Source organism: Muntiacus reevesi, chromosome 4 (assembly GCF_963930625.1).
Source record: "Muntiacus reevesi chromosome 4, mMunRee1.1, whole genome shotgun sequence".
NCBI lineage: Eukaryota > Metazoa > Chordata > Mammalia > Artiodactyla > Cervidae > Muntiacus > Muntiacus reevesi.
This window is the reverse complement of record NC_089252.1, coordinates 112,989,048-113,015,239: the sequence shown is the minus strand read 5'-3', so window position 1 is coordinate 113,015,239 and position 26,192 is coordinate 112,989,048. Positions and strand designations below refer to the sequence as shown.

At 45.1% G+C, this 26,192-nt stretch overlaps 1 pseudogene; it reads left to right on the top strand.

Moving 5' to 3' along the window:
- The first annotated feature begins 4,882 nt into the window (after positions 1 to 4,882).
- On the top strand, positions 4,883 to 25,695 carry LOC136167493 (store-operated calcium entry-associated regulatory factor-like; annotated as a pseudogene).
- Positions 25,696 to 26,192: the final 497 nt, after the last annotated feature.

The following is a 26,192-nucleotide window of genomic DNA, read 5'->3' as shown; positions in this document are numbered from 1 at the left end:
CACACACACACACACACACACACACACACACACACACACCCCTCCTGGAGTGACGGGAACATTCCATATGTGGAGAACTGTGTTCATGACACAGGTGCACACATTTATCCAAATTCACTTCCTGGGACACCCAAGGCTTCTGCACTTTGGTGTATGTAAATTTCACTTCGATGAAAAGAATGAAAAAGGTGTTTCAACTCATTTAACTGAAGCAGCAGTAGGGACTGGAAGGAGGGTGTTTCTGGAGCCAAATTGAAAGAGGCAGGAACACAGGGCTCTGATGTTCCGGGTCCTGGGGACGTGCAGAGGTGTGGGGCTCGGCCCCTGCCGCGTGTTCCGGGGACACGGTCCGCCTCGTGTTCCCTTGCGCGCAGCTTTGGCGGCTGAGTCAGCCAAGCTCCTCGCCTCTGGGCTTTGCCATCAGCCCCTCCTTCCTGAGACACTTTGGAGGGCTTGTCCCCGGGGAGAGGCTCACCTCACCTGGAGCGACAGCAGCCTCTGGGTCTCCCTGCCTCCAGTCCTGGGGTGACCAGGAACGGTGGGGGGGCTCCCCCTCAGCCCCTGCCTCCCTGAGCCGCGATGGTGCGGCTTCTGAGAAATCTCATCTGGAGTGCCTGCTGCCCGCCCGGCCCTGCTCCTGATTCCTCAGCACTCTCCTCGCAGGCAGGCGATGACTCAGTGCAGGGGAGGGCGACAGGGGCCGCTGGGGCTGGAGGAGGAAAAGGCCCCATGCGTGCGGGACCTGGGCTTTCTGCGCCTCATCTGTCCGCTGTCCAGGCAGGATGAAGGAGCAGGAAGGACTTGAACTTTGGGGACAGGCTAAGCGGGAGTGGAGGCACCATCCTGCTTAAGCCTCAGTTTCTTGTCCTGTAAAATAGGGTGGTGGCATCTGAGGGCCCTGGGTGATTTACTGAGGAAGGACTCTTAGGGAAAACCTGTAAGGGGGTGAAGGAAACGGGACAGGGAAGGGGGAAGCGAGCGGGGAGGTGGCCACGGGTAAGATCCCCCTGATCCACTGGGGGCCTAGGGGTTGATCACATCACAACGCGGTTACCCACTCCAGATGCACCCCCTGGGCCAGCACTGACTGTGGGGTGCCCTTGAGAGGACATGACCACCTGGGGAGGCTCTGGCCAACAGAGGGTGATTCTCTGCAGAAGGAGGGGTGGCTGTGAGTTCTTGGCAGCCAGCATGCGGGAGGGTGGGCGGGCTGGCCTGGTGGGGCAGGCGTCCTGATGTGGGACCCCCAAGAGCAACTATTGTGGGAGTGAGACACTGGTCGCTCTGGGCTTTTGTGAATTCACACAATCAGCAACAAAGAAACAGTAACTACTTCTTAGCGGCATGAGAAAGGCTACACAGTACCATAAATATGTGCCCTACCTACTGCAGATTCAACATGTTTTAGCCATCAGGGCAGAGTGAGAACCAATATCTATGCATCTAAGAATGAGCAGTATAAAGAAACACTTAGTGGTGCAAACTATTATATACAGGATGTTGTATATAGGATGGATGCTTTTGAACTGTGGTGCTGGAGAAGACTTTTGAGAGTCCCTTGGACAGCAATGAGATCAAACTAGTCAATCTCAAAGGAAATCAACCCTAAATACTCACTGAAAAGACTGATACTGAAGGTGAAGTTCCAATATTCTGGCCAACTGATGTGAAGAGCTGACTCATTGGAAAAGACCCTGATGCTGGGAAAGATTGAGGGCAGGAGGAGAGGGGACCGCAGAGGATGAGTTGGTTGGATAGCATCAGACTCAATGGATGTGAGTTTGAGCAAACTCCAGGAGATAATGAAGGACAGGGAAGCCTGGCGTGCTGTAGTCCATGGAGTCGCAAAGAGTTGGACATGGCTGAGCAACTAAACAACAACAAACAACATGGTCTAACTCTATAACACAGGGAATTGTTAAATATATTCAATACCCCATGATAAATCATAATAGAAAGAATATGAAAAGAATATATATATATGAATCACTTTGCTGTAGAGCAGAAATGAACACAACATTATAAATCAACTGTACTTCAATAGAACACAACAGCCAGAAGTTGGCAGAGCAGCTGCGTCGTAAAGGCCTTCCTTTTATTTCTGGACACGGGAAAGTTTGGGGCTTCCAAGGAAAGTAGCCGGAGTCGTGGTGGAAGGCCCTTTAGGGACACGGGGCAGTGGCTGCCTACCATCTGGTCCCACCACCTTGCCACACCATTCTGCCTTCCTTCCACATACCTGGAAGATCTTCATGCCCACCTCCCCGGGCCTCTGCCCATCTGCACCCACTCCTCCCCTTAACCGCTCTCCGTTTTATGCTTCTAAGAACTTGAGACTGGTCACTGGGTACCATCACCTGGTCCATCCAACCCAGGACTCTGCTCTCAAAGGGCTTTCCAGAAACAGCGAGTTAGAAATGTTCCCGGGATGTCCATGTCCCCTCTCAGAACACACATCATGGGAGGGAAGAGTACTGACTTCAGGGTCAGACAGGCCTGAGCTTGAACCCAGCTCTGCCATTTGATGGCGGTGTGCTCTTGATCAAGCTGCTTTACCTCTCCGAGCCTCAGAATCCCTCTCTGTAAAAACTGGATACATGGATGTGCTTGTTCAGAAGGGTGAGGAGGAAGACCAAGCGCCGCATCAGTGAAGGGCTCAGCACGCAGGAAGCCCTTGATAAATGCCCAGTCTTTGCTCCTTGTCTCCTCTGCTGGGCTGCATTCTCGGTCTTGTCACCCCTGGGGCTGGCGGGCAGCTTTCCTAGGTTCACCACGTGCACTGAGGTTCCAGCTCGTTCTGCTCATTTGACCTCATGCACTTCCTCGCCCTCTGGGAAGGGGCCCTGGTCCTGCCAGCTTCTGGCTTCAGTTCCAGGAACTGCCCCATGGTTCAGTTTATTTCCTCTCAGCTGTTTCTTACATCTCCCAGGAAACTCATCTCTTTTACAAACATCCTCTTTGTCTCCTCGTCTGCCGCCCTTTCCTTGGAAAGACGGTTTGGCCAAGTTGGCTCCTCTGCCACGAAGCTGTGTCTTTTGTTTGGCATTCTGAAAAGATGGTACGGCGCCCCCGTGGGATCGGCCATCACGGTTGAGGACTTGCAAAGGGCTGGTGGTCAGATGCCTGAGCACCTCTTTCCTCCACCTTAGATGTGCCTCTGGAGACAAGGAGGGACCTCTGGGTCTTGCATGTCAGGGCGCAGACAGCAATATCCCAGCCTGACCGTGGGGCAGCTTACAACTAAAATGTATCTTTTGATGGAGTCTGGGGGTTTGGAGAGAGGGGAAGAGAGACCCACGTGTGGAGGGGCCCTGCCTTGATTTCTGGAACTGCCACATGCAGTGGGAGAGGTCTGGGTTTGAGTCCTGGCACGGCCACTTACCAGCTACGTGATGTAGGGTATTTTATTGAACCACTCTGTGCCTCAGTTTCTACTCCTATAAAATGGGTATAATGACAACGAGCATTTTCCCTGGCACTGGGGTTTTACCTCGTTTACACACACGCGTCATTACTTCTGAAACAGCAGCTGCTGTCCCTGGGGAAAGGCCCCTGCACCCCCAGGCCCTGTGCTGGGTAAGGTTGACCTTGGCCTCCAGCCTTCAGGTTGGGCACGTATTTCAGACCTAGCCTGTGAGCGTATTCCCAGGACATGGCCCTGGATATGTTCCTTGGGGTGTTCAGATATGGATGCCAGACCCCCAAGGGCTCAGTCAGACTCAATGCCAGGGCTTCTGTTGGAAGTTGAGAACCAGAAGAACTCTTTCGCCAGGGATTTCAGAGAGATTATGGTTTCTCTTCAGAGCTGCTCCTGATGATTTTGCCTCCATGAAAGGAGAACGTGATTGACAAAGAAGCCAAAGGAGACGAAGAGAGAGAGGTTCTTGATAGCATCCTTTGAACGCCTGGATCCAGCTGGGCCTGAAGATTGGCCTTGGGGTTTCTAATCACCATCTTCGGCCAAAGACAGTTTACGTCGGGTTTCTTGTCCCTTATAACTGCAGAGTCCTCAGTCCTATTGAATGTGCAACAATAACACCTCCCTCTCTGCAACCCACTCCAGTACTCTTGCCTGGAGAATCCCACGGACAGAGGAGCCTGGTGAACTACAGTCCGTGGGGTCGCAAAGAGTTAGACACGACTGAGCAGCTGACACTTTCGCTTTTCTCTGGTTGTTCGGAGAATCAAAGAACACGAGCCATGTGAGGCTCTTAGCACAGGGCATGGCATGCAGCAGGCACTTAATGAACGTCCCCTGTCTCCCAGGGCCTCACTCTTCTCATCTGTCAGATGGGTGTGTTAAACTGTGGCCTATCACTTGTTAGCGGTGGGGCAGACCTTGAAGGGGACGTCTGGGCGGTTCTGCTAAGCTCCGTGGTAGAAAGAGCAGTGCCCATCGCACAGTGTCCACATCCCAACCCCTGGTCCCCGAGAGCAAGGTACGAGGCAAAGGAACTTCTGCAGATGTGACTTAGTTAAAGATTTTGAGATAAAGAGTCTTTTTAGATTATTTGGGTGAATGCGTACTCAGTTATTTCCATTGTGTCTGCCTCTTTGCAACCCTATGAACTGTAGCCTGCGAAGCTCCTCGGTCCATGGGATTCTCCAGGCAAGAATATTGGAGTGTGTTGCCATTCCCTTCTCCAGGGGATCTTCCCAACCCAGGCAGGGAACCCACATTTCCTGCATTTGCAGATGGATTCTTTACCTCTGAGTCACCAGGTGGGTCCAACCTAATCACCCAAGTTCTTAAAAGAACCTAAGAATCACATCACAGAGATACAACATTGCTGACCTTGAGGATGAAGGAAGAAGGCCTTCTTCCTCCAGGAAGGAGGCACGTGGGGAGCCTCTAGAGAGGGGAATGGGGAAAGGTAAGGAGATGAATGTGGGGAAGGTAAGGGGATGAATTCCCCTGTATCATCCGAGAAGAAGTGCAGCTCTGCCAACACATCAGTATCAGTCCAGGGAGACTGGCATCGGAATCCTAACCTCCAGAACAGTCAGATAATCAACTGGTATTGATTTTAGCCACTGAGTTTAAGATAATTTGTGTTTATAAAAGAGACAACAAGACCCAAGTGGAGTCACTTATATGACACTCCATGTCACCAAACTGAGACTTAATATATAACAATTACAGTATCGGTCACATCCAGGAATAGAATCTTAACCCAGTCAGGAATGATCTAGTTAGCACTGGCGAACCTGCTTGACAGAAGCCTTCTCTACCCCCCAGGGGGCTCAGAAGGCAAAGAGTCTGCCTGTGATGCAGGAGATTCAGGTTCGATCCCTGGGTTGGGAAGATTCCTTGGAAAAGGGGATGGCTGCCCACTCCAATATTCTTACCTGGAGAATTCTATGGTCAGAGGATCCTAGCAGGCTACAGTCCATGGGGTCATAGAGTCTAACACTTTCACACTTTCACTAGTTCCCATGGACTATAAACCAGGAGAGACTGGGGCATAAGTGAAGTGAAAGTCGCTCAGTCGTGTCTGACTCTCTGTGACCCCATGGCCTATACAGTCCACGGAATTCTGCAGGCCAGAATGCTGGAGTGGGTAGCCTTTCCCTTCTCCAGGGGATCTTCCCAACCCAGGGATCCAACCCAGGTCTCCTGCATTGTAGGTGGATTCTTTGCCAGCTGAGCCGCCAGGGAAGCCTGAGACACTGGGACATAAAACAAGGTGCAAACAGCTCCCAGTCTAAAGATACAGAAATCATACAGGGTCTGTTCTCTTTTCATTGTGGATTTATATTGGAAATCAATGAAATAGAATTTGTATCCTGCTGTTGTGTGAAAATTGTATAGATCTTAATTTTGTTGAATTGGTTCATAGTGCTTCCCAAGTCTACTATACTCTTCTACTTTTCTGTTCATTCTGTTATTTTTTGAGAGTTTGGTAATGAAACTCCAACTGGAAATCTTATTCAATCTCCTTAAAAAACAATCGGAGAGACTTTCCTGGTGGTCCAGTGGTTAAGAATCTGCCTTGCAATGCAAGGGACTCAGGTTCCATCCCCGGTCAGGGAACTAAGATCCCGCATGCTGTGGAGCAACGAAGCCCATGTACCACCGTAATTACTGATCCCACACACTCCAACTACTGAGACCACACATCACAACTACTGAGACCACACATCACTATTACTGAGACCACACATCACAACTACTGAGACGACACATCACTACTACTGAGACCACACACAACTACTGTGACCACACACAACTAGAGACAACTAGTAATAAAGAACTAATAGTCCTGATGCAGCCAAATAAATAAATATCATAAAAATATTTACAACATATAGTGGAACCACATGAAACTGTGTAACTGTGTTCTGTATTTTCCACGATGTGTTATCACACTTTTGTTGACTTTATTAGCACTATGAACTCTAATTAAGCTTTTGAGTTTTGTTTTCAATCGCACTTTTTATTGCTATTATAAATCTCTGCCTCTACGTTGGCCTTTTGCAATTCTGTGGAATTTTCCTTTTTTTCCCCCCTACTTTTTCTCTTTTTTTAATTTAAATTTTTAAAATCTATTATTATTTTTCTACATTTATTTCTTTGCTTGCTCTTCCTACTGTTCTTTTTCCCTTGCAGTTAATCTTTAACATGTATGTCTTCTTTATTTGCCTCTATTTAACTTTGCATTTCTTTTCTTCCTTTCCTTTCTTTTTCTCACCATATTTGTTAGCTTTGTTTCATTGCTTTATTCCCCAGTTGGCACCTTACTTTAGTTTTGTTTTCTAGTTTGTGCTTCAGTTTTGTTCTTAACTGGTATATATTATTTTTGGTTTCCTTTGTCCACTGGGTCAATCTACTGTACTTTATTTTTGTTGGATTGTTTTGATTTGCTTATGACTGCATATGCATATGTGTATATTCCATTATTTTAATTATTGTTTGCCTAATTTTGTCACTGCCATTTGTCTGGCGTTCACCTTTGGTTTCTCGTTTCTGGGTATTTGTATTAATAACATTTAATGTCATAATAAGCCATCTGTGAAATCTCTGTTACTGGCCCAAGATCAAGCCCTGAGCCTTCGGATTGGGAGCGCTGACTCCAAGACTCTAGACCAAAGAACTCCTGACCCTAGGGGGTATCAGACAGAGAGACACTCACACAGGCAACCACTTCTATACAAGACCCAGCATCACCTGACTACCAGCAGCGTCCTGTGCAGGACGCCTCATCCAAATAAAAAACAAGAAAAAGTACAAACCCAATCATCAGCAGACAAGATGACCACCTCACTCAGCCTGCTCATCAGAGGAAAAACACAAAAGAAAACTCAACACAAATCTCACCCTACACAAAGCTTACACAAACCGCGGGACCAACCTTAGGAGGGCAGAAGCCAAAAGGAAGAAAGAATTCAACCCTGAAGCCTGGGTAACGGAGACCTCAAACACAACAAGTTAAAAAAAAAAAAGAAAAGGTAGAGAAATACTGTACAAATGAAGGAACAAACTAGAAACACACAAGTCCAAAGAAATTTTAAAAAATTTAAAAATAAAAGATGCCTACTTCCCCCCGAAGGAAGGTGACCTTGCATACACAGCTGTTCCACGCGGGTATAACTTCCTTTTTCTGCCTCCTACCTCCTATAAAAACCTTTCAGTTTGCATAGCATCTCAGAGCCCCTTTCCATCTGCTGGGTAGGATGCTGTTTGATTCATGAATCACTGAATAAACTTATAAGATCTTTAAACCTTACTCAGGCAAATTTCATTTTTTAACAGATTTTGTGGCAGCAATGGGATCTGGAGGAAACCTCTGGCAACTTTGGGGACAACAAGAAACACAGGAGTTGGTAGGCACAAATCTCTTTAGTTCTCTGCCTTTCTTGCCATTTCCGAGGGCTGGGGGTAAGTTCTCCTCAGTTCAGAGCTCTGTTCGCTTTGCACGGAGTCCCTGATGTACCTGACTTTCCAGCCCAGGGCAGGCCAGCTTGAGTCAGCAGACAGTCCCGATTCTGAGCTCTTGGCTCAGTCCCTGGGTTCCATGTTGGGTTGGTAGCTCAGCCCACATGGCCCATTTGACTGGGATCCCAGTCCACAGTCCGCATTCTTTGGGGACGTGCTGGTTCAGTCTTTTCGCCAGTCCCCAGGTCCATACCGGAATGGCTAGTGGTGCACGCAAGGCCTCCTCTGGGCCAGTCTGCAGTAACAATTCTTTGGTTGTTGCTGGGGTGTTAACAGGAAGGAAAGGCTATTTCTGGTGGGAATTGCAGAAGCCAAAAAGCTGCAACACTGGTGTGCATAGACCGAGCACTTCAAAGCTGTTAGGGCACTCACCACCTAGCTCCAAGACTCTTGTGTTGGAACACGCTGATCACAGAATGGGTTAGATTGACACTAGCTCACGCATCAGCCTAAAGAAAATTTCTGTGTAATGAGGTACACTGTAAAACCACACAAATTCTCAACCCAGTGGCACATGCCTCTTAAGTATAATATTAACTTGGCTCCAAGAGACCCAAGGCTCTGCTGAAGAAATGGGGTCCTGAGGTCCCCACAAACTGAGCACACTTTCAGCATACTTGCTTGTTTTTGTTTATGTCTAAGAGCTGTGGTCCCAGGCTAAGATGACCTAGAAGTATAATGGCTATTAAGAGGAATGGTTTAAGACAAGGTCACTTAAGAAATGCACTTGAAAGCAAGGGCTCTCCAATCAAACAAACAATAGGTTTCCTGATTTAGTTGTCATGCAGAACCCTCCAAAGGGCTTCAAAACTCCAAAATAGCTTCATTAAGAGTCACTGACAAAGGCTAATGAAAAATTAAAAGGTAGAAGATGCACATAAAATAAAAGACCATGAGAGTGACGTAACTCATACCAGCCTCCTCCACTGCCTTTATTTGCCACTGTCACTGAGCCACCAGGGCCGGCGGGCCAGAAGTGATCAGACCCTGCCCTCTCCTCAACCTCCTGTCCTGCTTGCTGATTGCGACCTTGCCTGGGGCTGGAACAACCTGGACAGAATACCACTGTGGGATGTAAAAGCTCTTACCGCCCACTAGGATAGTTCTACCACTTCCTGTGGGTTGGCTCCAGCCCCACAGGGAGACATGTTGGAGGCATAGCTGGACGTGATGCTTATGCCCCCATATTCATACAGTGTCAGAACGGAGGGTGGGTTGGTTACAGTGCACAGGGGAATGTAAGACCAGTTCAGACATCGAGTGCAAATTGGAAAAAACTACGCCGAGCTGGAAAAACTATGAATCCTCTGAAGCCTGTTCCCAAGAGGAACTAAGAGTTTCCTGTATCTTGGGGTATAACTTAGATTACATGGAACTTGGCCGCAAGAAGGTGAGAGAGCCTGGGGGAAATCACAGCTTTAATTCTTTCTCTGATTATTATGAGTTGTACCATCCAGATTCCTGTGGCATCAATGAGGTGATTGTTATCCTGGAAGCTACCTGCTCTTGCCTGTGCAGTTTACAAATTGTTCCTTAGTGACCATCAAGATTCTCCTCCTCCACATCCTAAGTATCCTCCATATTCCCATCGTTATTAGAGGTTCACCAACTCAGAGGGACCACGTCCCCAAAGCGTGAAGTCTGAGTTTACGGGTCCACATGGTGCAACCTCGGGCTTTGGCAGCGCTTGAGCAGGACAGCAGGGAAATGAGCATTTAGGACCAAGGTTCCGCACTGGCTTGGGAACTGGAGGAATATTGGAATATTTGGCAGCCACAGAGCAGCAACACCCATTCTCAGACGCATGGAACCACCTACCTCACCCTCTCTGGTCCTGTGCAAGAGCCCTGCTCACCACTTCTCAGGGGAACGGGTTGTTCCTCAGCATATTCAAGCTCAGAGACAAGATCCAGAACACCCAGTACCAGGACAGGGTGGTACTAGAAGATGATAAGAAAGTAGAGTTGAAGTCAAACACTGGTTGCAAAATTTCTGGGTTTTCATCGCTTTCTCTTTTTTAAAAAGTGCTACCTGCTAACGAGTGGGGAAAAGGAATATGCAACTGTTTTGTGATGTTTCGTTTTTAAGATTTTGTACTATTTGAGGATGGTGATATGTGACAAAATGCTTATCTAGAGAAATGTATGTTTGTGTAGCATGTAGATGTATGTTATAACTTTTGAAAGTGATGATTACTGTGGGATGCTAAAAGTGTATTGTTTAATTTATAAAAGAGTTGAGAATGGGATGGCATAAGAAGAGTTAAGAATGAAGGCTTTATACCAATAGACAATAAATACAGGAAATTTCAGACTTAGGTGGTTTTAGTTGATGAGTCATTGCCTCGTAAAAGCAATGATAATCTAGCTGGTATTTTTTAGTGGGTGTTTGTGCTGTGCTTACTCATTCCGTCGGGTCCGACTCTTTGCGACCCCGTGGACTGTATGTAGCCCACCAGACTTCTCTGTCCACGGGGATTCTCCAGGCAAGAACACTGGAGTGGGTTGCCATGCCCTCCTCCCAGTGGGTGTTTACTGTTCTTCAAACATTTAAACCAAGCCTTTGACTACTAATTATACTTATCTGTGTGTTTTGATCACTTCTGAGCTTAGGAGCTTTGAATTCTTCAGTGGTGTCTGGGGTTCTAGTAAATGAGAATTATCTTTTTTCAGAAAAGGTAGAAAATAAGTATCTAGAAGGTTGTTGTCAAAGATTGTGTGCTGGATAAAAACCTTGAAACCTCCATTTCGTTTTAAGAATGGAAATATAACTGATTTAAATATGGTGTTCATTTCAGGCATATAACATAACGATTCCATATTTTTATATATTCTACTATATTTCAAGTTATTATAATTATTGGCTATATTCCCTGTGCTGTACAATATATCCTTTGAGCTTATTTAATTATATTTATTTACTTTTGGCTGTTCTGCTTGGTTTGTGGGATCTTAATTCCCCAACCAAGGACTGAACCCAGGCCCTGGGCAGTGAGGGTGCAGAGTCCTAGCCACTGGACCACTAGGGAATTCTCTAGCTTTATTTATTTAATACATAGGATTTTATGCCTCTTAATCTCCTACCCCTATTTTCTCCTTCCCCACCACCTGCTCCCCACTGGTAGCCACTAGCTTATTCTCTATGTCTGTGAATTTGTTTTATTATATTCATTCATTTTATCTTTTAGATTCCACATAAATGTGGTAGCAGACAATATTTGTCTTTCTCTGTCTGACTTATTTCATTAAGCATAATACTGTCTAGGTCTATCCATGTTGTTTCAAACGGCAGAATTTCATTGATTTTAATGGCTGAGTAGAAGTCTATTACTATATGTATATGTGTGTGTATGTGTATATATACACATATTTTCCAGGTGGTGCAGTAGTAAAGAATCCACCTGCCTATGCAGAAGACAGAAGAGACACGGGTTCGATCCCAGGCTGGAAAGATCCTCTGGAGTAGGAAATGGCAACCCACTCCAGTATTCTTGCCTGGACAATTTCATGGACAGAGAAGCCTGGGGGGCTACAGTCCGTGAGTTCGAAAAGAGTCGGATGTGACTGAGCACAGACACATATATATATTAATATGTATGTATACAGACCCTGATGCTGGGAAAGATTGAAGGCAGGAGGAGAAGGGGCCGACAGAGGATGAGAAGGTTGGATGGCATCACCAACTCCATGGACATGAGTTTGAGCAGGCTCCAGGAGTTGGTGATGGACAGGGAAGCCTGGCGTGCTGCAGTCGGTGGGATCACAAAGAGTTGGACACAACTTAGGGACTGAACTGAATATAGACACACATTCATCTGTTGTTGATGGACCACATGCATTTTTTTAAAGAGGTAAAGTTCAAATGCTTCAACAAATGTCTTCTAACAGCAAAATCATGCAATTCTCTGTGTAAACTGCAGTGTTGCTGTAGCAGTCTATTTCAGTCTTATATTAAAATGATAGAAAAATAAAATAAGAACCCCTGAGGCTGCAGGTGATCCTTTCCAGGGAACTTTCACCCCTTGGTCAAGGACCAAACGAAGGAGTAAAGAATTTTCTAAACCCAGGGAAGATCCCCAAATGTTTTCTGAAAAATTTAGAGTCCTTAATGAGGCCCGTGGCCCCAGGCTGCCAGGTCTTTAGCATCTTGTGCACATGCTGGTAAAGACCTGTTGCTGCTGCTGCTAAGTCGCTTCAGTTGTGTCTGACTCTGTGCAACCCCATGGACTGCAGCCCACCAGGCTCCTCTGTCCATGGGATTCTCCAGGCAAGAATACTGGAGTGGATTGCCATGACCTCCTCCAGGGGATCTTCCTGACCCAGGGATTGAACCCACGTCTCTTATATCTCCTGGATTGGCAGGTGAGATCTTTACCACTAGCACCACCTGGGAAGCTCAAAAATGGATGCAGGAAGCAGAAGGTCAGAACCCCAAGGATGATATCTGAGATCCTCAGTTTTCAACATGGTCTCCTTATGGACCAGGAAAAGCTTGCAAAATAGAAACTGATCTTTTAGAAGCTCTTTCTAGTCTTTGTGCCTGCACTGATGGGTCTGTTATTCAAACACGCAAACAAAACAGAGATGAATCTGTACCAGCCTTTAAAGCCCATTTGGAACCTCTCTTCCTTCGGTGTTCGGGTTCCACACAATAAACGATGCCACCCAGCCTGCTCTGCCTGCCCTGTTTGTAAATGGATTATCTCTTGAGATTAGCGGTTAGATAAAAAGCAGAAAATAGAATGGGAGGCCACTGACCTGACTGGACTTATGACTATAACTGAGCACTCTGAAAGGATTGTAAACAAAGGTCCATCAAGCTGCAATTGCTCCAAGGCCAGAAACCTAAAATAACACCTGGGCCTCATCTGCTGCATCCTGTGTGCTAGGGCTCCATCATGAGAATACTGTCCCCAGTGGGACAGCATCTCATTGGTAACCAGCTGGGACACTGGGAAGAAAAACTCTTCCTCAAAGGTTTTATGCAAATCCTTCCACATCAACTTGAATGTCTTCATATCTACCCTTGAAGGTGGTGGTTGTGGTTTAGTCACTAAGTCATGTCCAACTCATCGCAACGCCCACCAGGCGACTCTGTCCATGAGATTTCCCAGGCAAGAATATTGGAGTGGGTTGTCACTTCCTTCTCCAGGGGATCTTCCTGACCCGCAGACTGAACTCACATCTTCTGCGTTGCAGGCGGATTCTTTAGCAACTGAGCCACCAGGGAAGCCCATTGAAGAACTCCCAAACGGGCCCCTCCGAGGGTTAATGGATCTCTAAAGAATCTTCTGGTAAACTGCTCTGCTAGTCCCTTAAACAGCCAAGGGAAACCAACATTAAAATTAATGGAAGGCTATGCTAAATTCTGGTAGATACTGGAGCCTGCTAACGCAATCCAGGGAGAACTGGGAGAAGCCAGCGAAGCGTGAGAATTCTTACCAACATCAGCTTCCCTGAATCTCTGCCTCTAGTGCTTGGCGGAGAGAAGAAAATATCATTTCATATCGTCCCTTTCCAAGTTTAGACCCAATGGTTATTACCCTTTCCCTCCCAGGGACAGCTGTCACCTTCCTTCTGTCAGTGTCCTGACAGCTTGACTTGGTAACTGCCAGGCTGGGAGGGGGCCTCAAAATATGGCCGGAAAGAAATGGGGGTTGAACTCCATTTGTGGCTAGGGTCCACAGCCAGCTCTCACGGGAACAGTCTAAGTCCTTCTTTCCTTTGGCTCTCTTCGGGAGTAGCCCTAGATCATGGAAGGATGCTATCTTTTGCTCCTTTCTTTGGGGATGGCTCCTGTGTCCAGGGGCTGGTTCAGTACCATCAGAAATACTTCTTGCTTGTCTCAGCTGAAACCTAGCAAGATATTTGAAAGGATTTCTTTTTGAAAGGATTTTTAATGTGGCTTAGTTGTCAAATGTTGGCCAAATTGGAAGTTAGTATTCAGAGCCTGATAGGAATATTTTTAAAAGCCTTTCCCCTTAAGCTAAGTGTATCTAGAGGAAAAGTAAAATCTTCTGAAACTCTTGAGGAAAGATTTACTAAAACATTCTAAAGACAAACAGTCCTACATCCAGACCACAGAACTCATTCAATTTCCATCTTAGTTGGAAATCATCTCCCTCATATAAAGAAGCAAATTGAAGATAATATATTAAGTATCTGGAAGGGCAGATCAGCCCCTAGATATCATTTAGGCTACAACTCATTCTTTGAGGAATTAAAAACAATTGTCCTTGGCTTTCAAATTTCTGCAAAATTTGAAGTGCTGCTCTAGAAACAATTCAAAGTCCACTTATCTTTACCATCTCCGATTCCTAAGACTGAAAACAAGGGAGCAGGAAGCTTTTTAAAAATACAGACTGCCATAGAAGATCCTTCGCTAAAAATCTAGCCCACAACTTTCATAAAGATTACTTGCCAAGGATGAATACAAATATTGTGTCTTCTTCAAAAATATTAATAGGAAAAACTTTAACCATCCCAGCAGGTACACTTATTTCAACTGCCAAAAAAAAAAGTTTGAATTCAACTATTCTTTTATAAGCTAATGGGTTTTACACTATCATGTCCATTTCATGGCTAAAAATGTCAAAGCTAGAAGATCTCTGTTTGCATTTATTTAAATGTTGATTTACATCTATGAATATATGTTGTAGATGTGTGATATTTTTCTACCTTTGAGTGGTATTGCTAAGATTAACTCTTAAAAGAGTTTTATTTGATTGACTTGAAGGAAAATAAATGCTTCTAGACTCTCAAAAGTATAGAAATTAATCCAAATGTTTTCCAACTTACCATTGAAATATTTAGTAAATAAAATATTTAGGCTAAATATTTAGTAAATAAAAACTAGTTTAAATTTTTTTATTTGATTAAAACAGGTCTGCCTTTAGAATTATCAGTATTAAATGTAAAACTTTTACTCAGGCTTACTAAAGTCAAATAAGCTCATGTTATCTCTATTAAAGAATCTGTTGGCAAGAAAAATAGCTTGGGATGATGGCTGACTTTGTTCAATATCTTAAGAAGCTTTCACAGATAGTCAAAATATAATTATTAAGAACAAGAGATGTAGACAGATGTAAATGAAATAAGAGTTTGTCGGTGAACTTTCAGAAATAACTATGTGTGAAGCTCCAGTGGCGCAATCGGTTAGCGCGTGGTACTTATATAGAAATAACTATGTGTAAAAGCATATCTAGTAGTTTGCCAAATATTTTTTGTAATTTGAAACTTTTAGGTTTTGATGATTTAGATGATGGAAACTCATTGAATATCTAGATCATCTCCAAACACTTAATTACTGAATACAGTTTCACCCACTTTTATCATCTTCTCAGAGAAACTAAAGCTATTTGAGTCTACCAGTAAACATGTCTTCTTCCTCATTTAAAAAACTGTACTGTGAGGAAGCATATGCTTCTAGAGTTTATTCATGCATTATTCATAAATTTGCCAATTTAAAGACACTAGTGAAAGAGACAGTCTATACTTGCTTATTTCTTAGTCTTCACTAGAAATTGAAGGTTCTAAGAGCTAAAAATTCTGATCAATACATGTAACTAAAACTACTTAGAAATAATAAGGGCAAAAGAAAACAAATGTTTACGAAAATTAGATAAAAAAGCAAAATGATTGATCCAGGGTGAGAAACAGAAAAAATACATAGGACAAAATCTGAAAGGATATGAAAAAATAACTTGAGAGAGTTTTGTGCAAAAGGATTCTTAGGAAAGGAATTTTATGCATGGTCAAGCTCAGACTAGAATGAATTAAAGTTAAAAAGGGAGTTTTTTATATCAAAAGTGTACTGGTACAAAATCAGAATTCAGCTTTCTCAAAGTTGTTTTTTTTTTTAGACTATTGGTCTGCTCTTGATAAGAAAGATATTGTGAAAGGTTTTTCTTCACCTTTTGAGTAATCTGCCTAGAATGCAAAGATTTTATGTCTTACAAAACAGTTTCCTATTCTTTGTGTTGTCTTAAAAAGGTCTTTGAGTATTTAAGAAAACTGAGTTTTCTCAATAATAAAAGAGCTAAGTTTTGCTTAGGACTGTGTAATCTTCTTTTTTGCCTTTGAAATCTTTTATTGTCACTTTGGTTAAACAGATATCTAAGTGTTGCTTCATTATATAACCTGTGGTCTTTATTTAGTCAAGTATTGAAGACTTCTCTTTTTTTTTTTTAAACAAACTCCACCAAATCAAATTCTAAATGAAGTCTTCTTGACTTAGAAGTAACTTTGGGACTTTTTTTTTTTTTTTTTTTTTTTAACTTTGGGACTTTTTGAAAGGCTCCCTGGAGCATTTCAGAAGACATTTTCTCTCTCCTTAGAAAAAGGAGGATGTTAAACGAATTATTTTCTTGGGCTCCAAAATCACTGCAGATGGTGGCTGCAGCCATGAAATTAAAAGATGCTTGCTTCTTGGAAGAAAAGCCATGATAAAGCTAGACAGTATATTAAAGAGCAGAGACATTACTTTGCCAACAAATGTGCATATAGTCAAAGCTGTTGTTTTTCCAGTCGTCATGTGTGGATATGACAGCTGGACCATAAAGAAGGTTGAGCACTGAAGAACTGATGTTTTTGAACTGCGGTGTTGGAGAAGAACTCTTGAGAGTCCCTTAGACTGCAAGGAGATCAAACCAGTCCATTCTAAAGGAAATCAACCCTGAATATTCATTGGAAGGACTGAGCTGAAGCTCCAATACTTTGGCCACCTGATGCAAAGAACTGACTCATTGGAAAATACCCTGATGCTGGGAAAGATTGAAGGCAGAAGGAGAAGAGGACGACAGAGGATGAGATGGTTGGATGGCATCAGACTCAATGGACGTGAGTTTGAGTAAGCTCTGGGAGTTGGTGATGGACAGGGAAGCCTGGCGTGCTGCAGTCCATGGGGTTGCAAAGAGCGGACACAACTGAGTGACTGAACAACAACAAAAACAACAAGCTAATCAGGCTTATTTGACATATTAAATTACAGGGGAAGAATTGTCACATAAGAATATTAAAAAAACAACAAACTAATATCAAGCCTTCTTTATGTTGTACTCACAAAGATATAGGGCTTCCCAGGTGACTCAGTGGTAAAGAATCTGCCTGCCAATGCAGGAGACATGAGTTCAATTCCTGGGTCAGGAAGATGCCCTGGAGAAGGGAATGGCTACTCATTCCAGCATTCTTGCCTGGGAAATCCACGGACAGAGGAATCTGGAAGGCTACTGTCTACGGGGTCACAAAAGAGTTGGACATGACTTGGCGATTAAACAATAACAACATAAAGGTACAAGTTATAAGTATTTCAGAAATTATACAGAATTCCTAAAATTCTGATGTGTCTTGGGTATATTGTTATCAGCCATAATTCTATCTAGTATCTTAAACCAATTTCTTTGTCATTTGCATTATAATGAACCCTAATCAGATCTGTAACTATGGCCAAGCAAGGACTTCCAAAAAAAATCTACTTCTGCTTCATTGACTATGCTAAAGCTTTGTGTAGATCACAACAAACTGTGGAAAATTCTTAAAGAGATGGGAATAGCAGACCACCTTACCTCCTGAGAAGCCTGTATGCAAGTCAAGAAGCAACAGTTAGAGCCAGATGTGGAACAATGGATTGGTTCAAAATTGGGAAAGGAGTATGTCAAGGCTGTATATTGTCACCCTGCTTATTTAACTTATATTCAGAGTATATCATGGGGAATATTGGGCTGGATGAATTTCAAGCTGGAATCAAGAATGCTGGGAGAAATATCCACAACTTCAGATATGCATATGAAACCATTTTAAAGGCAGAAAGCTAAGGAGGAACTAAAGAGCCTCTTGATGAAGGTAAAAGAGCAGAGTGAAAAAGCTGGCTTAAAACTCAACATTCAAAAAACGAAGATCATTGCATCCGGTCCCATCACTTCATAGCAAATAGACAGGAAAAAAGTGAAAATAGTGACAGATTTTATTTTCTTGGGCTCCAAAAGCACTGTGGGTGGTGATTGCAGCCATGAAATGAAAAGATGCTTGCCCTTGGAAGGAAAGCTGTAACAAACCTATACAGTGTATCAAAATGCAGAGACATCACTTTGCCGAGGAAGGCCTATCTAGTCAAAGCTATGGTTTTTCCAGTAGTCACGTATGGATGTGAGAGCTGGACCATAAAGAAGGCGGAGTCAGACACGACTTAGCAGCTGAACAACAATGACAAGGTCTTCTGTTGTTCACATGCACTTATTATTGTTCTACTCTGATGATGTTGGGAAAGTGAGATTCACGTGAAGGACCAGAGCAAGTATCCCTGACCACTGACACCAGGGCCAAATGACAAGGTGTTGAAACTTTGGGACATATTTCACAATGAAGAAGACCCCATCTGACATCAGGTCATATGCAAATACCAGAGACTTCACAATCAAATTGACCTGGAAGTGGTCAACTTGCAGGCAGACTGCTTCCTCCCAAGGCATCAGATCAAGAGGATCAAGCATGTTTCTTTCCATTCCTCCTTCCCTTTCTGACCATTCTTTTCCTAATTCTTACACCAAGAAGCTCTTTATAATTCTGTTGCCCATTTTTCCCCTGCTCTGGCCTGGAACGGTTACTGTTCACACAACTCAGGCCACTGCAAAGGAGAATAAACAGACTATGGATTTGCTTTGATGCTGGTGATCCTGTTGTTCTTTCTGCTTGTCTCATAAACTTCTTCTTGATTTTGGATTCCTCGGTTTCTAAAAAAAACAATCAAATAAACAGGGACTTCCCTGATGGTCTAGGGACTAAGATGCCCCCTCTCCCAATACAGGGATCTCGGGTTCGATCCCTGATCAGGGAAGCAGATCCCACATGCTGCAGCTAAAATTTCCACATGCCACAGTGAAGATCAAAGATCTGAAGTGTTGCAGATAAGACTCAGTGCAGACAAATACAATAAATAAGTAAAAATAAATATTTAAAATAAACAAACTAACAAACAAACAAAAAAAACTCCTCAGCCCCCTCTCTATTGTGTCAGAGATACAATACCCCTCTCTCTGACCTTGCAAGTCCATTTCCTTACCTCTGATTGACAACTCCAAACCCAGATAGCCTTGCATCCAGGCTGTTTATAAAGAAAGGAACCTAAGGCAAAGGTAAGCAGAAGAAAACCTCCTGTGTGTTCTACCAACTCTTAAATTTTACTGACCTCTGTGGCTGTCACCTTTCTAGTCCTGACCACAGATTCAAATGGGAAAAGCAGAGACATCACTTTGCTGAAAAAGGTCCATATAGTCAAAGCCTGTTTTCCCTATAGTCATGTGTGGATGTGAGTTGGACCATAAAGAAGTCTGAGCACCAAAGAATTGAAGCTTTTGCACTGTGGTGCTGGAGAAGACTCTTGAGAGTCCCTTGGACTGCAAGGAAACCAAACTGCTCAATCCTAAAGGAAATCAATCCCGGATATTCACTGGAAGGGCTGATGCTGAATCTGAAGCTTTAATACTTTGGCCACCTGATGCAAAGAGCTGACTCATTAGAAAAGACCCTGATGCTGGGAAAGATTGAAGGCAGGAGGAGAAGAGGGCAACAAAAGAGGGAAAAGAGGATGAGATGGTTGGACGGCATCACCAACTCAATGGATGTGAGTCTGAGCAAACTCTGGGAGATGGTGTAGGACAGGAAAGCTTGGCGTGCTGCAGTTCATGGGGTTGCAAAGACTTAAAGACTGAACAAGAATAGCAACAATTCATGATTCAAATTTATCTCCCTTTGGTAGATCACTCCTCACCTTGCTAAGAGTAAATGCAAAACTATGATCAGAAACTTCTCCTTAACTTTTGAAGATTTTGTAGAATCTGCTGCTAAAGCGATTGCTGCCCTACAAAAATTCTTAAATTCTCTGACTACAGTTTTTCTTGCTCACAGGCTATCCCCTTGATTATCTTCTGGCTGAGCGAGGAGCTGCTTGGGCAATGGCCAACACCACTTGCTGCAAATGGATTAATACTTCTGGAGAAACTGAAACTCAGCTACCTAAGGTCACTGAACTAGGCAGTTGGCTTAAGAAATTGACTGCTTTCTTTGGCTCGTTAGATTCTGATTGGTTTGGGTCTTGGGAGCACAGCTCTTGAAGCACATTCCAGACACTGAGAAGTATCCTGCTGATAGTAATCAAAGTAGTTCCCCTGGTGTACTGTATTCTCTCGAAAGCTTTCAATTCATGTTGGCAATCCCATGTTGCTACATGGGATTCTGCACAATTTATGAATACTGTTAAATAAAGCAAGTAACATCTTTAAATTTTACCCAGTTGATTTTTGCTTTGTAACACTTGTTAAGCAGGAACAGGAACTCATATAAGCATTCACACATACTCGTGTCATTCATTCTTTCATTCATTCTTCATTTAGCAACTGTGAACCAGGCCCTGTGAGTAAAACACAGCTTTTGCTCATAATCTACTGGGGGACACAAATCATTAATACCCAGTTTGCAAATCTCTGTAATGGGAAAATTAACACTCAGTTTGATGAGCAGTACAAGGGAGAGCCTACAGGTTTTTTGGGAACACAGAGGCAGCCCCTCACACAGCTTGGGAGTGGGGCTGGTGGTGGCCAGGGACGGCTTCCTATGGAAAATGCCATCTAAGCAGACACCTAAGAGGATGAGCAGAATTAACCAGAGTATGAGCAGCGTGACCTGGGACAAGCTAAAAAGTATATGGTGGTTTATTAGGGTTCTCCAGAGAAAGAGAACAAACAGAACGTGCACATATGTATATAGAGTGGTTCATTTTAAGGAATTGGCCCACAGAATTGTGCAGGCTTGATAATTTCAAAATCTGCAATGTAGGCCTGCAGGCTAGAGGCCCAGGGAGGAATCGTAGTTTGAGTCCAAGGACCATCTACTAGCAGAATTCCTTCTTGCTTGGTGGAAGTCAGTCTTTATTCTAGCAAGGCCTTCAACTGATCGGATGAGGCCCACCCCCATTATGGAGGGCAATCTGCTTTACTCAAAATTCAATTTAAATGTTGATCTTATCCCCCTAAAAACACCTTCTTAGAAGCATCAAGAATAATGTTCAACCAAGTATCTGTGGTCCAGCCAAACTGACACGTAGAACTGGCCATCACAGGCACCAATTTGCTCCATAATGTGCACTGTATCATGCTCAGTTGCTTGGTCAGGTCTGACTCTTGCAACCCCATAGACTGTAGCCTGCCAGGCTCCTCTATCCATGGGATTTCCCAGGCTAGAATACTGCAGTGGTTTCCACTTCCTTCTCCAGGGCACAGAACTTCTAGTGCAAGTTATTTGTTTACCTATAATTCACATTTCACTGAGCATCTTGTATACTCTCTAGCAGTCCCACCCCTGAGAGATAAAAGTGCAATCCTCAACCAGAAATCAAAGGAGAAAAATGCAGGAAGAGAGCAGGGTCTGGCCCATCTGGACCCAGTTCTGGAACCTGCCCAGAGGCTGTGAGCTGGAATCTCAGTGGCATTTCTCAGGCTAAAAAAGCTATTGGATCTGAAAGAGTCACTTTGATGTATTCTGGCTGAAGTGAGAAGGTTGGATTTAACTCGGGGCCCGTGTTAAATGGCACACAGTCTCAGTTTAAAGTCAGCCTGTTCTGGAGACCAGGTCCCATACGGACACACACAAGGTCACATTAGCTTCCTTGCCTCAATCATGTAAGGCTGTCCCTCTAGCCCCACTCACCAGGGTGGCAAGCACGTCCGTCTCAGGCATGGTTTTATGGGCTACTCAGTTAGGGGCTCAAACAAGAATCAACGACGGGGGCTTTCTGTGACAATGGGAAAACAGGGGTGGGACTTGTCCCCCAGCCTGCTGAGAGGCTACTGCGGTCATTTATCCTTCTGCTCCCCGTGGCAGTCATTTGGCCTGCTTCTCTGTGCTCCAAAGACCAGCCCCTGTTGACTCCAAAAGTTTCCCTCCCCACCATTTGTGGAAACCTGCCTGCCTCAAGTTCTCAGGGCTATTTCTCCAGCCTTCCCAGGCACTCTGGAACCCCAGAGACACTCCCTGTCTTCCTGCTTTGCAAAATCAACAGCCCTGAGAAACCCCCTTCCCTTCCAGCCCCTTCCTCCCCAGGCAGTCTCTGCCTCTGCCCCAGTCTCCCTCTACAGACCACTCCCTCTCTATTTGAAGTCCTGTACAGGTGAGGTCCTTCCATAAGCCTGGAAAGTTCAGTTTGAGGATCTGAGACACAAAAGCTCCTGGAGGTATCAAGATCAACAGCAGGAATTATAAAAAGGTCTATAGGAGAGAGGAGGAGTAGATAAAACCTTCTTTTTTTTTTTTTTTTTTTGAGTCATCTGCACGGGTGCTGAGTCTTATCTGACTCCCTGCAGCCCCATGGACTATAGCCCTCCAGGCTCCTCTGTCCATGGGATTCTCCAGGCAAGAATACTGGAGTGAGTTGTCATGTCCTCCTCCAGGGGATCTTCATGACCCAGGGACTGAACCCGCATCTCTTACATCCCCTGCATTGGCAGGCAGGTTCTTTACCACTAGCGCCATCTGCAAGGGTGAGAATCAGAGACGAGTTCCTCAAGAAGCAACTTTTCCCCAGGCACATCAGACAAAGGGACCACTTGTGCAAAGGCCCTGGGGCAGGAATAGAGCAGCAGGGAGGCAGTGTTGGGAGCAGAGAGCGAGGGGGAGTGGCGAGAGTTGAGGAGAGGCCGGAGGCAGGGCCAGACTGCAGTGGGGCCTTGAGTTGGGGTGAGAAATGTGAGATGTATCCTGAGGATCAGCGGTGAGAGTACATGGGATACTTCTGAGTGGGGAGCCACACAATTGCCCTTGTGCTTTAGAAAGCTCCTTTGCAACAGGACAGGAAGTGTCCCTGATGGGTGTTATGGGCTCAGTAGTGTCCCCTCAAAACCCATATGCTGGGGATTTCCCTGGCGGTCCAGGGGTTAAAGCTCCACGCTCCCAACGCAGGGGGCCTGGGTTCAATCCCCGGTCAGGGAACTGGATCCCACATTCCCACGTGCAGCAACTAAGAGCTTCACGCCACCACTAAAGATCCTGCAGACCGCAACAGAGGGCTCACATCGAGCAACTAAAACAGTGCAGCCAAAAAAAAATAAACCACCTCCCAAATCCACATGCTGAAGTTCTAACCCCAGTAACTCAGAATGTTACTGCGTTTGGAGACAGGGCTTTTGAAGAGGTAATTCAGGGCTTCCCTGGTGACTCTGTGGTAAAGAATTCACCTGCCAATGCAGGAGACCCAGGTTCGATCCCTGGTCCCAGAAGATCCCACGTGCCACGTGGAGCAGCTAGGCCTGTGCTCCACAACTCCTGAGCCCACACGTCCCAGAGCCCACGTTCCACAGCAAGAGAAGCCGCTGCAGTGAGAAGCCCGGGCCCCGGCAAGGAAGAGAAGCCCCTGCTCGCTAGAGAAGAAGCCTGCGTAGCAACGAAGACTCAGCACAAAGATAAATAAAAAGAGGTGATTCGATGAAAATAAGACGGGCCCTAATCTAATACTTCAGGTGTCCTAACAGGAAGAGGCAACCCGGATGGACACACAAACACACGCGGAGGAGACAGTCACGTACAAGGAAGGAGAGAGGCCTCGGAAGAAACCACCCTGCCAGCACCTTGGCCTTGGACGTCCGAGATCACGGCAGAACTGAGGAAACATTTACGTTTCTGTCGACTAAGCGCTCTGGTGCCTGGCCCTTTGTCACGGCAGCCAGAGCTGACTCACACGGTGATGCCACCAAGGCAGGCTCTGTGACCCAGGGCTGGGCTCAGCCCGGGGTGCCTGCAGCGGGGCGGGGCCTGGACCAGACGCGCGGCTTTCCCCTAAAGGCTCAGGTGGTGCCGAGAAGAGAGAGGCGGCGCTTGGTACTGACTTGGCCGCGTCTGGAAAAGAAGTCTCCTGCCCGCTTCCCGCCACAGTGGGCTCCCCTGAGCCTTGAGCAGACTTGAAGCTTTCTCCTCCTCATCTCTTAGACACGGTGGTGTGCTCCAAAGCGTGGTCACACCCAGAAACAGCTCTTATCAAAAACGATCAGATGCCTTTTCTTCCTCTTGGAGCATGAGCACACTCAGGGGTATATAGTTTGTTAATTGCTTTGTGAAAACTTTCCATTTGGATACATCTAGTGGTGTTTATTGTGAACAGTTCTAGGAGCAATACACACACATATATGATTATAAATGTATACATACATGCACATAACATTTGTGCATTAGGATTTATATAATTATATATTATAATAGAGTTTTACTGCGCTATTAAGGTACAGAAAAACGCATATATCTGAGAGGCACAGCTTGATGAATTTTCACCTGTTTATACTGCTGTAACTCCCCCAGATTGAGGTGTGGAGTACCTCTACTCCCCAAAAAGTTCCCCATGCTCCTTTGCAGTCAATAATCACCACCCCTCCACACACATAAAGCAACCACTCTCTGACTTTTCTCACCAGAGTTAAGTTCTGTCTGTTTTTAATGTCCTATGATGGACTCTTACAGCCTGCAGGTCCTTGTGTCTGGTTTCTTTGACTTGATAGAATGTTTCTGAGACGCATCCATGATGTTGCATTTACCAGCACCCATTCTTTTTTATAGCTGAATGGTAGTTCATTATATGACTGGACCTCAACACATTTACCTTAACTCCAGTTGACGGACAAGACACAACTTACTCTGAGCAAGACATACATAGGTGATGCTAAATTTCAATTAACAGAAAGTCAGGGATGAACAGAGGGAAACTTAGAGATCATCTATTTCAACTTTCTTATTTTGTACAGAGGCTCAGAGAAGGAAGGTGACTAGCCCAAGGTCACACAGCTTTGTCAAGGCACAACTAAGACCCAAACCAAGTTGTCATCTGCTTCTCTGGCCAGTCAAGACTCTTTTATACACATCTCCATATCTCACCGTCTCTCTTAAACAAATGCAAAAATGTTAATCTTTTGTTTTCCAGAGAGATATCTTTGAGGCATGTAGTGGCAAGAAAATGGGAATTGGTCTGGAGTGTGTGAAAGATAACTTTCTCCCTCTGAAGTCTAACATTTTCCTTGGCACGAGCTGTAAGCCTTTCAAGCCCCTGGCACCTGGCCTTTCCTCTCTGCCTTGCGCTTCCCAGCTACCCCTCTATAAAGGGAAGCCAGGAAAAGGGCAAGGCTCATGCTTTCTGGAGGGCACAGAATTGGGCAAAGACGGCCTTGGTGTGGAGCCCCAGCGTGGCACCGAGCCTGGTGAGGGTCAAGCAGCGAGAAAAATGGAAGATAAAGGCCCCACGTAGGTAACTGATGCTTTCTTTATCTTCGCAGGGCCTTAGGAGACCCTCCTGAATGGGACCTCAACATTTGGGGTGTCTGGAGCAGAGGGAGGGACCCAACTTCTGGACCGCCCTGGGTTGGGATCCCTGCTCAACGAGCTACGCGACCTTAGATGAATCATCTCCCCACTCCGAGCCCCTGCTTCTTCTTTTGCAAGTTGGGGAGAGTCCTTCCCACTGGGAAAGTTCAAGGACCCAGTGAGAAGACAATGGGAGCGAGGAGACGGGTCAGGCTGATTTCCATTCCCCTTTCTACAGCTGACGGAGGAGAAGACTCAAGGCCGCACCGACTAACCGACCTGCCAAGTTACGAAAGCCTTCCCACGCCCCCATCCCAGATCCGAGGCAAACCGGGCTGCTCGCACAGGTCTGCCCGCAGCTCCCCTCTGCCCAGCTCCAGGACAAGCAAGCCAGCCTGCACCGTGGTGGAGGGACATGGCTATTCTCCATGAGAATCGGGGAATGCGTTTCTGGGACTTTACAGGCAGACAGATGCGGCTTGCCACGTGACCTGGGCAAGTGTCTTCCGCTTGCCAAGTTTTTATAGCTCTAATGGTAATTCGGGATTAAACAAGTCCCCCTATACTGCAAGCTCATCACCAGGATTAAGTGAACTAATGACAGCAAAGCACTGAACACGGAGCCCTGTTAAAAAGAGACGGCAGGGACTTCCCTGGCGGTCCAGTGGTTAAGACTGTGCTTCTAACGCCAAGAGCGCAGATTCAGTCCCTGGTCAGAGAACTAACGTCCTACATGATTCATGGCCAAATAACCAACACATAAAGCAGAAGCAATGCTGTGCCAAAACCAATAAAGACTTCAAAACAAACGGTCAAAAAAAAAGAAAAATAAAACCTTGAAAAGAAAGAGAGACAACAGATCCAAAATGGGGTCACTTGTGCTAAGTTCCATGTTACCAAAACAAAGACTTAAATATAACTTATTCACA